General features: G+C 31.8%; 2 long non-coding RNA genes across 2 annotated transcripts in view; one reads left to right on the top strand and one right to left on the bottom strand.

The window, feature by feature from the left end:
* The window catches only part of LOC116280961 (uncharacterized), a 151,194-nt gene that overhangs the window by 20,584 nt on the left and 114,213 nt on the right, over nt 1-16,397 (bottom strand). The window lies entirely within an intron of this gene.
* Nucleotides 7,046-15,777, top strand: LOC140696914 (uncharacterized). The gene is made up of 4 exons (XR_012073585.1): nt 7,046-7,109; nt 9,242-9,446; nt 12,352-12,545; nt 15,481-15,777. It is a non-coding gene; the product is annotated as an uncharacterized lncRNA (long non-coding RNA).

Here is a 16,397-nt window from a genome sequence, read left to right as displayed (position 1 = left end):
ACCTTACTCACAGAGGAGCAAAGATAAGAATTACATCAAACTTATCCTTAGAAACCATGCAGGCAAAAGGGAGTAGAGTGAAATATTTAAGTTAATATTTATAAATATTAACAAATTACTATTTTCTGAGAGGAAAAAACCTACCAGCCTCGAATTCTGTATGCTGGGAAATCATCTTTTAAAATTAAAGGAGAAATAAAGACTTTCTCAGATGAACAAAAATTGAAGGAATTCATGGCCAGTACATCTGCCATCAAGAAATCTTAAGGTCTTTAGAGAAAAGGAAAATAATATAGGTCAAAAACTCAAATCTACACAAAGAAAGGAAAAGCATCAAAGAAAGAATAAGAGAAGGTAAAGTAAAAACTTCCATTTTTCTTATTTTTATTTGACCTAACAGTTAATAGGTTGTTTAAAATTAGAATAGCAACAATGTATTATATTATGTATACTTATGTGTGTATGTATACATGTTATGTATTATAATTTATAAATAATATTAGGATAATTTTGTTATTATAAGGAAATCACACTACCTGTGAAGTGGTATAGTGTTATTTGAAAGTACACTTGGATTAGTTGTAAGGGTATGTTGAAAACTGAAGGGCAAACACTTAAAAAAAATATAACTGATATCCTAAGAAAGGAGAGAAAATAGGATCACATAAAATGCTCAATTAAACCAAAAAGGCAGAGAAAAAGAGTGGAAAAAAAAATACAAACAAAGAACACAGGTAATAAACAGAAAATTGTAACAAATATGGTAAATATTAAACCAGTTATATCAATAATCACTCTGAATGTCAACAGTCTAAATGCACAAATTAAAAGACAGAGATCATCAGAGTGGATCAAAAACAAGATCCTAACTAGATATTTTGTACAAGAAATCGACTTTAAATATACGTATAGATTAAAATTAAATAGATGGAGAAAATATATCATGTTAACACTAATCAAAAGAAAGCAGGAATAACTATATTAATATCAGATAGAGCAGAATTCAAAGCAAGGAAATTTATCAGAGATAATGAGAGATATCTCATAATGATGATGAAGTATTCCCTAAGAAGACATAATAATTCCTCACATGTATGCATCTAACAATGGGGCAACAAATTATGTGAAGTAAAAACTGATAGAACTGCAAGGAGAAATTGATGAATCTGCTACTACAGTTGAAGGCTTCAATACTCATATCTCAGAAATGGACAGATTCAGCAGGTAGATGATGACACAGCTGAACTTAACAAAATCATCAATCAACTGGGTATAACTGACATCTATGACTATTTCATCCAACAACAGCAGAACACACAATGTTCTCAAACTCATATGGAACAAGATAGACCACATGTTGGGCCATAAAACACATTTCAACAAATTTAAAAGAACAGAAATCATATTAATGTCTTCTCTCAGATGACAGCAACATTAAACTAGAAGTAAATAACAAAAGGATAACTGGAAAATACTAAAATAAGTAGAAATTAAACAACAGACTTCTAAATAACACATGGGTCAAAGAACAAATCTCAAGAGAAGTTTTAAAATATTCAGAATTAAATAAAAATAAAAACAACTTTTCAAAATATGTAGGAAAGAGCAAAAGTCATGCTAAGAGGAAAGTTTATGACATTAAATGCATATGTTAGAAAAAAAGAAGGATCTAGAATCAATCATGTAAACTTCCAACTTAGGAAACTAGAAAAAGACAAGCAAATTAAACCTAAAGTAAGCAGAAGAAAAGAAATAATAAAATTAAAGAAGAAATCAACAAAACTGAAAACTGGAAAGCAAGAGAAAAGTAAGGAATCCAAAACATGTTACTTTGAAACGATCAATAAAATTGTTAACACCCTAGCTAGGCTAACTAAGAAAAAAAGAGAGGATACAAACTACTAATATTACTAATGAAAGGGACATTTCTACAGATCCTATACACATTAAAAGGATAATAAAGGAACACTATGTACAACTCTATGCACCTAAATTTGATTACCTAGAATAAAAAGACCAATTACCTTGAAAGGTAAGATTTGGCAAAGCCCACACAATCAGAAATAGACAAAATTTGAAGAGGCCTAGCAAAGAAATGTAATCAATAATTAATAACCTTTCAAAACAGAAAGCACCAGGCCTAGATGGGTTCACTGGTGAATTATACCAAACATTTAACAAGAAATTGTATCAGTGTTCTTCAATCTCTTTCAGAGGGTAGAAGCACAGGAAATATTTCCTAACTCATTCTACAAGACCAACATCATTTTAATACCAAAACCACACAAAGATTACAAGAAAGAAAAATATAGACCAATATATCTCTTTAATATAAATAAAAAAATCTTCAACAAAATAATAGCAAATAGAATTTAACAACATATAAAAAGAATTCTACACCATGACTAAGTGGGATTTTCCTCAGTTATGCTTCAATTCATAAATCAATTAATATAATCCATCACATGATAATATTAACAGATGCAGAAAAGCATTTGATAATATTCAATACCCATTCATTAAAAAAAAACAAAAACAACAATAACAAAAAACAACCTCTCAGTAAACTAGGAATAGAGAGAAACTTCTTCAATTTGATAAAGAATACCTACATGAACCTACAGCTAATGTCATACTTAATGGTAAGAAACTCAAAGTTTCCCCACTAAGAAGAGGAACAAGATATAGATGTCCCCTCTCACTGCTCCTTTTCAACATCTTTGTGGAAGTCCTAGCTATTACAATAAGACAAGAAAAGGAAATTTAAAATATACTAATTGGAAAAGAAGAAATAAAACCATCTTTTTTATGCAGATGACATTATTATCTATATAGAAAATCTAAAAAAATCAATAAAAATCTTCTGGAATAAATAAGAAATTATAGCAAGATTGCAGATACAAGATTAATATACAAAAGCCAATTGCTTCCTTATATACCAGCATTTGAACAGGTGGAATTTGAATTAAAAACATAATATTATTTACTTTAGCCCTCCAAACTGATATATTTAGGTATAAATCTCCCAAAATATGTACAAGACCCAAATGAGGAAAACTATACAACTCTGATGAATTAAATCAAAGAATAAATAGATAAATGGAGAGATATTCAATGTTCATGGACAGGAAAACTCAATCTTGTCAAGATATCAGTTCTTTCCAACACTATTTATACATTAAATGCAATCTCAATCAAAATCCCAGCTTGTTATTTTCTGGATATAGACAAACTGATTCCAAAGTTTATATGGGGAGGCAAAAGATCCTGAAAAGCCAATAGAATACTGGAAGAGAACAAAGTTGGAGGACTGACACTATCCAACTTCAAGACTTACTGTAAAGCTACAGTAAACAAGACTGTGGTGTTAGTAAAAGAATAAGTAAATCAATGGAACAAAACACAGTCCAGAAATAGACCCAAATAAATACAGTCAGCTAATCTTTGATAAAGGACTAAAGGTAATACAAGGAGCAAAGACAGTCTCTTCAACAAATGGTGCTAGACAAATTGGATGTACATATACAAAAAATGAACCTAAGCATGGACCTTATACCCTTCACAAAAATTAACCCAAAATGAATCACAGATCTAAATGTAAAATGAAAAATTATAAAACTTCTAAATATAACATAGGAGACAATCTAGATGAACTTGGGTTTGGTGATGACTTTTTAGATACAACACCAAAGGCACAATCCATGAAAATACTGATAAGCTGAATTTCACCGAAATTTAAACTTTCTGCCCTGCAAAAGATTCTGTCAAGTGAATGAGAAGACAAGCCACAGACTAGGAGGAAATATTCGCAAAAGGCATATCTAATAAAGGACTTTTTCCAAAATACACAAATAACTCTTAAAACTCAGCAATGAGAATTTAAGTCAGATTTAAAAATGGGCCAAAGACCTTAATAGACATCTTGCTAAAGAAGATATACAGGTGGCAAGTAAGCATATGAAAAAGATGTTTCACATCATATGTCATCAGGGAAATGTAAATTAAAACAATGGGACACCACTGCACACCTGTTAGAATTGAGAGAATCCACAACACTGACAACAAATGTTGGTGAGAATAGGGAGCAACAGGAAATCTCTTTTATCCTTGGTGGGAATGCAAACTAGTTTTGCCACTTTGAAAAACAGTTTAGTGCTTTCTTATAGAACTAAACATACTCTTACCATGTGATCCAGCAATCAAGCTCCATGGTATTTACCTAAAGGAGTTGGAAACATGTGCACATGAATATTTATAGCAGCTTTATCTATAATTGCCAAAACTTGGAAGCAACCAAGATACACTTCAATAGGTGAATGGATAAATAAACCATGGTACATGAAGACAATGGAACATTATTCAACACTAAAAAGAAATGATCTATCAAGGTATAAAAAGACATGGAGGAATCTTAAATGTGTATTACTAGATGAAAGAAGACAATTTGAAACTATGCACACTATATGATTCTAAATATATGACATTCTAGAAAAAGGACAACTATGAAGACAGTAACATGATCAGTGGTAAGGACAACAAGACCCATAAAATCACATGTCACCTTTTGAAGTTGTATTGCTATTACATTTAAGAATGTTTAACAACTTTTTGAAGAATAACATATGGCTAATCCTATTTAACTCTCTTTGCTTTTTTTGTTTGATTTCCTAAGCTTCTGTGTAATCAAAATGCACTGAAAAGATACAGAATGCTAGCCCATCAATCCTTATCTCACTACCCTGAGTGAGTTCTTGGGATTGTGGAATGTTTTTGGTAGATACTTTGACTATTCACTTGATATGGTTTATTTATACTTTCCTATATTCCTCTAAATTCTTCATTTTCCTCAATTAAATAGAAGTTTACTTTTTATTTTAAAATAGTTTCTTTTTCTTTTTTTTCTTTTGAGATATCTTCTTTTTTTTTTTTTAGCCTTTTAGTAGAAGTATCTCAACTGTTTCAATTTCATGACACAGTCTTTTATATCTCTAGGCTACCTTCTATTTGCATTATATACTATGTCAAATGTTTAATTTTTCTTATAAATTATTTTTCTGAAATCATACATAATATTTCATCAAATGATTTTCCTTCAACCTAAGAATCAATTGGCTATTAATGCTTTCTGAAAATATACTTTGTGTTTTCTTTCCTAAGTACCTTGCAGCAGCATATTTATAATGATTTTAAAACTTTCCAATTAAGTGTTTAGTGTCAGCTACTTTATTTTTTTAAAAGTCTACCTTTTCATCAAGACAACAATCTTTTCTTCTTAAGCCATTTCTAAAAATAGATGATACCTTTTGACCATATGTTATCACCTTGTATTTTCCTTTGCTGTATTTATAATAAAAAGGTATTTATTTACAAATTGTTCAACTTTCTGCATACAGCTATTTTTGTGTTTCTTTATTTGGCAATATGCTAAGTTAAACTACTTACCACCAGTTTAAAGAAATTAAGTATATGAAATAATAGAATACAAGTAATATGTATCTAAAGTATCTACAGAATACATCTAACATTACATATGAGAATAAAAATGTGACAGTATAAGTCATAACAAAAAAGATGCTAAAGCAAACTTGGCTAGTCATTGTCCTTTGGCAAGAACAAACATCTGAAACATTTAATCACTGATGGCTTAGGCTGAGTCAGGTGGAAAACTTCTTTTCCTTCTACTAAAAGACATCTTAAATACCAACAACTTCAACTGAATTGCTGTTACTGGGGAAATATATTAGTACTGACACCTTCATAAACAGATTTTCCCAAGAGGTGTTACAAAGTATTACAACTATTATTGGCTTTATTTGGTGTCTCTTTTCTTTATTTTGGGCTTACTCGTGGCTTAAAAATCTGGTTTTGGGGAATGTTTTCCAGTAGACTTGCATTTTGACATTCATTTTGAATCAACTCTTCCAACCTCTACAAAGTCTTTTTAAGCACCTAATCAGATAGACCAATAGATTTGCTTCTTAGTTGGAATTACAAACTCTCATCTACTTCCCTGAATGTAGTGTTCTCCCAAATTCTATGTGGTTTCCTAGGTCCCTCAAGTCTTCATGTCTTTCCCATAAATTCCAGCTTTCTGCTGCCCTCTCCTGGCTTACAATGGCATATAAACATTTACAGATCCTGAGTTTTACATTAGAGGGAAGTAGAACAGTGATTCTAAAAATTTAATTTGCATCAAAATCTTTTGCAGTTTTGCATTTAAGCCTTTATTTTATGTACATTTTTAATTTAAAGATATCATTTCAAGTAGAGATTTGGGCTGTCTATTAAATAAGTCAACATATGGCTGCAAGAAAGGCCCTTATCAAAAATTCTGTGCCAATATTTTCTAGAGCAGAATGTACTCAAATGTAAAGAAACACGTAAATTGTTATACTCGTAGTACCTTGAACACCCTCTCTACGAGGCAGAGCAAACCCACATTTGTTAGAAAAGTTCTGAAAAAGCACTTTTGTCTTGAGACCATTGGAAAAGTAGGCTTGTTACTCCCAGAGAGTCAGGGCTTTATGGAGAGAAAAAGGAAGCATATGAAGGCTGAACAAAGGGAGTGGGAGGTCATTATTTCCATAAAACTATTACATTCATAAAGGTCCCTTTATGGAAGGAATCTTTTACGGAAAAAAGTGAAGCAGCTGCTTATTTCCGCAGACTGGTGGAGAGCAAGGTGGTGATAGTGGACAACATAGGCGTGTTAACTATAGGCAGTTTTCCAGAAATTACAAGGAGAACTCAAGATTCTTGAAGATTACAAAAAAAAGTTTAATAAATGGATGATTTCTGAATCTTAAAGGGTACCAGCTTACAAATGGTCAACTGACAAATTAACACAGAACTTTCAGACTTCATGAAATTCCTTTACTTAAGCTGTTTTGTTACACAGCACTGTCATTGGTAGAATATACAGTCACTGAAAGAAATAGTTCTCCACACACACATGTTCTAAAGAAGCGTATTCATAAAATGACCTTAACTTCCTAATGATAGGTAGGGTTTGGAAAAGAGAGTTTTGTTGAACCTTGATGTCATAATCTGCAGATGCTACATCACCAGTTGCCAAAGCCTCTAGCTTGAACTAGTGAGCACAGAATGAGGTAAGGAGCTTGAACTAGGGACTATACAGAATATGGGACTATATAGAATCTTGACATAAATGAGGTGTCTGATTGTCCATTTTATATCCATTTTACATCCATTTTCAGAAACCTCTTCCTTTTCTGAGTGTATCTGATCTCTGTCCCCCTTTTCACATCTTATTTTCATAAAAGATTTGTATGTATTTATGGTGTCCATTTCTCCCTTTTCTACTCTTTCTTCAACTCATTCCAATTTTCATTCTCCATTATACTTTTAAAATAAATTTTAACAAGGTGAATCAATGACTACCAGGTGGCTAATTCCGATGGGATTTTTTTTAATTCATAAATTTTTCTTTATTTTAGAATTGAGACATACAAACCTTAACTGACTTTTTTTCTACCTATTCCCACTTCTTTTTCTACTATACCAATTCATTTTCACTTACCTTATATTTAGATTAAGGATCCTACTTCATGGGTCCACAAATTATGGCCCAGGAGTCAAATCCAGCTTGTTTCCTGATTTTGTAAACAAAGTGTCATCTAATCACAGACATGTTCATTCATTTACGTACTGTCTATGGCCAGTTTTGCAAAACAACGGCAAAGTGTGTAGTTGTGACAGAGACCATAGGGCCTGCAAAGCCTAAAATATTTATTATATATATGGTCCATCACAAAAATAACATTGTTGACCCTACTTTTAGGTCATTTTCTATGAGATCACATTGACTCCCCTGCCCTGCCTCCAATTTGTACCTATAAACAGGATGACTTTCAAATTTGTATCTTCAGTCTAGACAGCACTTGAGCATTTCAAATCTTTATATCCAGCTGCATATTCACTAGTTCTAATGAAATGTTTCACAAATATCTCAAACTCAGATTCAAAACTGAATTTATAATCTTACACACAAAAACACACACACACACACACACACAATCCTGTCCTCTTTAGTTCCCTTTCTTGGTGAAAGTCACCACTATTGATTCAATTGTTTAAATCAGAAGCCTGCCATCCATAGCACCACCATCTCTCTACTCCTTGCCTAAGGTAACCAGTACAAAGTATAATCGGTTCTATTTTTTAATATTATCAAAGCTATCTAACTGTATTCATACTTATCAACTCCATCTTCATATAAGCATCCCACATTTCTCACTTGGACAATTGCAATAACCTAATTGTTCTCCTTACATAATTCACCTGAATTTACACTATTCTGTCTTCTCTATATAGAGAGTACAAGGGGATTTCCTTTCAAAATGTAAACCTAAACATTAACTGCATTTTGTAAGATGTGATTATAGTTAATATATTTGCTACTTATTTATGGTATGCTGACCCACATGCATTACATCTGACCTTTTCTTTTTTTTTTTGCTTCCATTACAGAGGAATATTTATATATATATATATATATAAATATACACACACACATATACATACACACACCACTCAGCTATTTAGGTGATCTCTAAAATAATTACATACTGATAATAAACCTTTTAAACCACTACCTAAATGGTCTAGTGATACATAGTTCCATACTGAGTTGTCAGTGCCATGTATACATTACATCCCATTCATAGTAGAATGTTTATTTATAAAGTTGAAATACTGCTGCAAACTACTCTAATAGGCATTATAAATTCCCCAAATTAAACCCTTTTGGATTAACCTTAGCAACCTTACTCTTTCAGGCTCATATTTTTGTAATAAGCTATTGTATATCAAATGTGAATATAAAGGATTTAACGACCCCCTGCCCAGGATTCTGTCCACAATACTGGGACAAAGGTTTAAGTAGACTAAATCTGGTATTTATCAGTTCAGCCACCCCCTCATTTTCCCTGGATCCTGGCATGTAACTTTATCTGTGTCAGCCTGTTCCTGAACTCCCACATCACTTTCAGAAAATGGCATGTTCTAAACCACACACTGAGATCTGGGTAAACCTTTCCAGTAATGCTAAAAAATAACATGCTATTCTATGTCTACAATGCAAAATAAGCAATTTGTCAGTTATACAATGAGTTTAAACATTTATCCTTTGTGACCTACTACACAACACCATCTAACATCACTTCCCTTCTGTCTTTGCCTCCAAATTTGTCCTAATTCTCGGCAATCTCCTATGGACAAGTGCTGTCATATTTAAATGGCGTGAATCTGTTCATCTTCAGCAATCAAGTTACCTGCCTCTCCAATTGCCTGTTTAAAACTCATGCCTGATGCTTGGAAAACCTATAGCAGCTACCGGAAATGGGCTCGGACCAACTAAGCCTGATATATCAATAGTGGATCTAAGCCTCTATATTAGTTTAACTAATTACTCATTCACATATATAGTAAGTATGTTGAGTACTACTATATGCCAGACACTTTTCTAAATTTGAGAATAGAGCAGTGAAAACAAAAACAGAGAGAGAGAGAGAGAAATCCTTAATTTCATGGTGACAATGTGAAGAGAACTGAAAGACAAAATAAAGGCTTGGAGAAACTACTTGCAAAATACATATCTGAAAAAGGACCTGTCTCCAAACATATAAAGAACTCTTAACATTCAATAATAAGAAAGGAATTTTTTATTTTAACCTTTTTTTAAACATTAAAGTGTAGTCAGTTTACAATGTTATGTCAATTTCTGCTGTACAGCATAACATTTCAATCATACATATACATACCTATATTCCTTTTCATATTCTTTTTTGTTATAGGTTACTATAAGATATTGAATATAGTTTCCTGTGCAATACAGCATAAACTTGTTGTTTATCTATTTTATATATAGTAATTAGTATCTGCAAATCTTGAACTCCCAGTTTATCCCTTCTCAGTGTCTTTCAGGGCATAAGAATTTATCATTTTAATAAAGTGCAATTCATCAGCTTTTTCTTTCATTAATCATTATTTTTGGTATTGTATCTAAAACCTCATCAATCAAACCCAAAGTCTAGAAGTTTCTTAGTTTTGATTTTATACTTAGGTTTATAATCTATTTTGAGTTAATTTTTATGAAAGATGTAAGCTCTGCGTCTAGATTCAAATTTTGCAAATGGATGTCCACTTGCTTCAATACCATTTGTTGAAAAGGTTTTTCTCTCTCCAATTTTCAAGGAAGTTTCAATATCCTTGAGATGATTTTACACTTTTTTGGAAATCAGTTGAATATACTTGTGTAGGCCTATTTCAGAGCTCTCTATTCTAGTGCACTGATCTCTAATGCATTAATTCTTTTGCCAATATCATACCGTCTTGAATACTACATATAAGTCTTGAGATCAGGTAGTATGTCTCCTCCAACTTTGTTTTTTCAGTACTGTATCTTTTGACTTCCATATAAAGTTTTAAAATCAGTGTGCTATGACTTACAACATAGCTTGCTGGGATTTTGATTAGAACTGTATTGATATTGTAGATGAAATTGGGAACAATTTATGTTAACTATATTGAGTTTTCCAATTCACTGGAATTATTTATTTGAATTGTCTTTGACTTCTTCCATCAGCATTTTGTAGTTTTCTGTGTTCAAGTCCTGTACATACTTTGTTAGGTTTACACCTTAGTGTTTCACTTTTTGGTGTTATTATGTGGTATTTTAAACAGTTCATTTCAAATTATAATTATCAATGCTGGTATATAGGAAAGCAATTGACCTTTGTATATCATCTTTGTATTCTTCAGGCTTGAAATATTTATTAGTTCCAGGAGGTTTTGGTATATCTTCGGATATTTCTAGATAGACAATGAATAAAAAGTTTTATTTATTCCTTTCCAATCTTCACACCTTTTATTTATTTTTCTTATCTTTGCACACTAGCTATGATTTTTCATAAGGTGTTTAATGGGAATGGTTAGAGAGGAAATGCTGGTCTTGTTCTTGATCTTTGGGGGAAAGCATCCAGCCTCTCACAATTAAACATGATATCAACTGTAATTTTTTTTACATGTTCTTTATCAAGATGAGAAAGTTTCTCCTTTTCCTAGTTTACTGAAAGGGTTTTTCTTTTTTATCATGAACTAGTGTTAGATACTATCAAATGATTTTTCGTTGTCACTTGATAAAATAATACAATTTTCTTCTTTAGCCTCTGCATAAGGTAAATCACATTGATTGATGTTCAAACATTGCACATCCAGCCTTACATATGTGGAATTACCCACTTAGTCACAGTGTATAATTCTTTTTACACATTGGCAGGTTCAGTTTGACAATATTTTGCTGAGAAATGTTATATCTATGGTCTTGAGAGATATTAGTTTATAGTTTTCCTTTCTGATAATGCCTTTATCTGGTTTTGACATTACAAGCTAATCCCATAAAATAAGTTGTTAGAGACTGTAGAGAACTAATATATTTCTTCTTTAAATGTTTATTAGGATACATAAGTGAAAGCATCTGGACCTTAGAACATTCCTCTTTGGAAGGTTACTAACTATTGATTCAATTTTTTAATAGGGCAATCATGTTATCTACTCCTCCTATGTCAATTTTAGTATCTGTCTTTTAAGTTGGTCTATTAAATCTACATTATCAATTTGTGGGCATAGAAGTGTTCCTACTCTTCCTTTATCATCCTTTTAGTATCTGTGGGATAAGTAGTGATGACCCTTCTTTCATTTAGGATACTGGAAATTTATGTCACCCTTTGTGTTTTATATTGGTTAGTCTAGCTATAGGTTTGTCAGTTTTATTTATCTTTTAAAACATCAGTTATTGGCTTTGTTGGTATTCTCATTTCTCTGCTGTAAATTTAACTGATTTTTGTTCAAATTGTTATTTTCTACTTCTGCTTGATTTAAGTTTAAATTTCTCTTCTTTAGTTCCCTAGGAAGAATGGTAAGGTTATTTATTTTATAGGCTTCTCTTTATAATATATTCATTTAACACTATAAGCTTCTCTCTAAACACTGCTTTCTCTGCATCTCACAAATGTTAATACAAATTTTAACAAGTTGTATTTTCAAAACATTAAAAAATTTCCCTTCAAATGTCTTCTTTGACCCATGGGTTGTTTATAAATATATTATTAATTTCCAAATACTTGAGGATTTTTCAGTTACCTTACTGTTACTGATTTCTAGTCTAATTTCATTGTTGTTTAAGAACATATTCTGTATGATTTTTATTATTTTAAGTATGTCATGGTGTTATAGGGTGTTGAATAGGTGTTATATAGGCCCAGAAAGTGGCCTGTCATGGTGAATCTTCCAAGTAAGTTAATGTTATTGTATTATTCTCTTATTTGACAGAGTATTCTATAAGTGTCACTTAGATCACATTAATGGACAGTGCTGTTAATACCATTTATATCTTCACTAATTTTATTCCTGCTTGAGCTGGCAATTACTGGAGACTCCAGAAGAGCACTGGCATCTCCAGCTATAGTAATGGGATTGTCTGTTTCTCCTTCTAGTTCCACCAAGTTTGCTTCATTTATTTTGAGGTAAGGTTATTTTACTTATGTACCTTATGGGTTGCTATTTCTTTTTTGAGAATTGACCCCTTTATGTAATGCCCCTCGTTATCTTTGATAATATTCCTTGTTCTTAAATCTACTTTGTCTGAAATTAATACAGATACTCCAGTCTTCTTTTGATTAGTGCTAGCATGGTACACCTTTCTGCAGCTCTCTACTTTTAATTTTTTTTTTATGTTTAATTGTTGGGTCTCGTCTTGTTTTTACTCTGACAAGCTCTGTCTTTCAATGAGTATATTTATACCATTCACACTTAAAGTGGTTGTTGATATATATTTTGATTAGTATCTACCATACTTGTAGCTTTCCTATTTGTTTCATTCATTTTTTCTTTCTTTATCTTTCTTTTTCTACCCTCTCTAGTTTTAATAGAGCACTTTATATGATTCTATTTTATCTCCTCTTTGATAATAGAAATTATACTTCTTTTGGTGAATAATCAGTGGTTTCCCTAGAGTTTACAATTACATTTTAATCTAACTCCACCTTCAATTCACATTATACCACTTCAAGCATTGTACAGGTGCCTAATAACAGAGTTTTTACAATTTTTCCCACCAATCAATTGTAACATTGTTTATATTTATTTCACTTACATAAGCTATAATTTCTCAATAAATCTTACCATCATTATATTAAAGTTATCTTTTAGATCAAAAAAAGGAAAAGGAAACATTTTATTTTACCTTAACTTATTCTTTGTCTAATGTATTTTCTCTCCATATAAATCCAAAATTCTGATCTATATCATTTTCCTTCTGCCTAAAGAACTTATTTTAAACTCCCTTTCAGGGAAAGTCTGTTGGGTGCCTTCCCTCAGTTCTTGTTTACCCGAAAAAAGTGTATTTCTCTTTAACATTTAAAAATAATTTTACTAAATACAGAATTCTAGGTAAGTGTTATCTTTAAAAAAAACATTTAAAATGTATTACTTTTTTTCTTGCATTATTTCTCATGAGAAATCTGCTCCGTATCTTCTTTGTCCTTCATTGTTAATGTTCCCTACCGCTCACATTTCTTGCTTCTTCTAAGAATTTTCTTTTGGAATGTGATATGCCTAGGTTTGGATTTTTAGGTATTAAATCCACTTGGTCTACTATGAGCTTCCTGGATCTGTGGTTTTATGTATTTCATTACTTTTGGAAAGTTTTATGCCATTATTACTTTGAATATTTCTTCTGCTTCATTCTCTATTGTCTTCCCGGTATTCTAATTATGTGCCTGTTACATATTTTGAAATAATCTTACAATTCTTTGGTGTTCTTCTTTTTCATTGTTTTTTCTCTTTAAATTCATTGAAAAATTTTCTACTGACCTGTCTTTAAGCTCACAAATTCTTTTCAAATCTATGTCAAGTCTACTGATAAGCCCATTAAAGATATTCTTCATTTCTCTTGCAATGCTTCTGATTTCTGATATTTCATTTTGATTATTTGTTAGACTTTCTATCTCTGCTCATATTACCAATTTTTCTTGCATATTGTGCAGTCTTTTCATTAGAGCTTTTGTTGACATTCAAAAGGGTTTCTCCAGTGGTATAGCTTGCTCCCTTTCATGAATGCAGCATTCCCTGTCTATTTCTTTGAAGCCTTGATATCTCTTGACTTTGCTCCCCCTGCCACCTGCTCGGTAAGACAAAACGTCTAGGGAAGGCTGAAGTGGGAGGAATTCCCTTGCTCCAGCTGAGATGAGCCTCTATCAAAGTCTTTTCTGCTGGACAGTAGTCTTCTGTTAAGGAGATGTCTCCAGGATATTTAACAATAATATCTCTTTCCCTCTCTGAAATCTTTTGTGAATCTTCACCATGACAATCTGGTGAGGTTCTTTGAGAGAAAGACCTATGAAGGTGTAGGGGCCACCCCAAAACTGAAGTCCATGGGGGTTTCTCACTCCCCTTATAGTCTACTTTCAGTCTCCAGAAAGTCATTAAAATTACTTTAAGCTCTAAAAAATTTTATGGCATGAGTGGCATTTGTTTCAAGTAAGCAGATACTGACTGTGATTTTTCAGATGTGTCTGTCTTTCCAGATTCTAGGATGGCAGTCTTACCTGCAAACTAAGTTCTCTTATGGGTCCAAAAAAACACTGTTTTTCAGTTGTCCAGGTTTTTCTTGTTGTAAGGAAAGGAATGATGACTTCCAAACTCTTTACATTTCAGAACTAAAACTAGAATTTGTAATTTTTTATATTAAATAAAATGTGTCAAACTAGTAAGTAGCTCTTTGGTGGTAGACTTTATGGATGTTTTCTTCTTGGTTATATACATGTTTTAATACATTCACAATTTTCTTCACTGAGCATCTAAAAGCATTCACAATAATGGGGCAAATAGTACAGATTTATCAAAACAATATAATATGAAAGTATCACTAGGAAAGTGTATTTGGAGCAAATTAACACATGAAAAATAACAGTACACATTTTAAAGGTAAGCTGTTTTCACTTTTATCTCTTACATAAAAATAAGGGATTTTACACCTTAATTTCTCTCTATTTTCAGATAGAGACAATTACACGTGTCCTTTGAGTTTTTTCCTACAATTTACCACATTATTGCCCAGTTAAAATATTAGTCAGTTTTATCCATAGATTTTGTTTCTTTTTAAACTATTTTTTTTCAGGAAATAAATCTGAGGTCAAAGTTATTATACATACCCAACCAATACACAACGGAAAATATAGAAGTACTGAGCAGAAAGTGGAAATCTTATAAACTAGCCTATATATATTATGAAGTCTGATGCTCATCTTGGCTTCTATCATTCTTTTCCTTTCCCATTACCTTTGGAGACTTTTTTTATATGATCATGGCATTGCCATATGAATACATGGTTTCAGACTTTACTAGCTGTTTGAGACTCTTTTTACTAAATTAATGACTCTCTTTACTTACTTCCCACAGGTGATAATATGATCATCAACACTCCCCAGTTACTAATTCATTACAGGGCTTCCTTTGAACCAGAGTGGAAAAATATGAACAACCATTTGTTTTGTCATTATGTGTCATAAGCACAATGAGCCTTCTAAGTATGTATTATGTCTTGTCATGCGGCCTATAATTCAAAAGAATTTCGCTCAGAGAAAAGTTAGATTTCATACTATGGAATAGATTACTTCCATGTCTCCAATGTATGTCTAGAATTCATAAAATAAAGCAATGACTTTAGATAAATCAAATAAAACATTTAATTCTAAACCTTAGTGAAGCAAATGAGTCTGTTGAATAAAGACTACTGTTCTGTTTGTCATTGCTTCAGCTAAGCAGCAATATGAGATTTTGTGAAAGTAGAGATTTCAAACCTTTACAAATGAACTTATTTATAAAACAGAAACAGACTTGGGGGGAAGGGGGTGGGAAAGGATAAATTGGGAGTTTGAGATCTGCAGATACTGACTGGTATATATAAAATAGATAAACAAGTTTATACTGTATAGCCCAGGGAACTATATTCGATATCTTGTAGTAGTTCACGGTGAAAAAGAATATGAAAACAAATATATGTATATTCATGTATGACTGAAGCACTGTGCTGTACACCAGAAACTGACACAACATTGTAAACTGACTATACCTCAATTAAAAAAAAAAAGTAAAAATTTCAAACCTTAACAGCAGCTTCAAAAAGAGTGGTATTAAAAGTATATGTGTAACAGGAGACTTTACTGGTTTTATATTTGTCGCAATAATTGCTTTAAGGTGAAAACCTTACCATTTGTTCTTTCATTTAATAAATATTGATCATCTTGTAAGTATCAGGTAATATAAATTGAGGACACAGTGCTTGTCAAAACCAATATAACCTCTTCCTTCAAATT

This window comes from Vicugna pacos, chromosome 6 (genome assembly GCF_048564905.1).
Source record: "Vicugna pacos chromosome 6, VicPac4, whole genome shotgun sequence".
Lineage (NCBI taxonomy): Eukaryota > Metazoa > Chordata > Mammalia > Artiodactyla > Camelidae > Vicugna > Vicugna pacos.
Note: the sequence above shows the minus strand (reverse complement) of the source record. Positions and strands in the feature narration are given on the sequence as shown.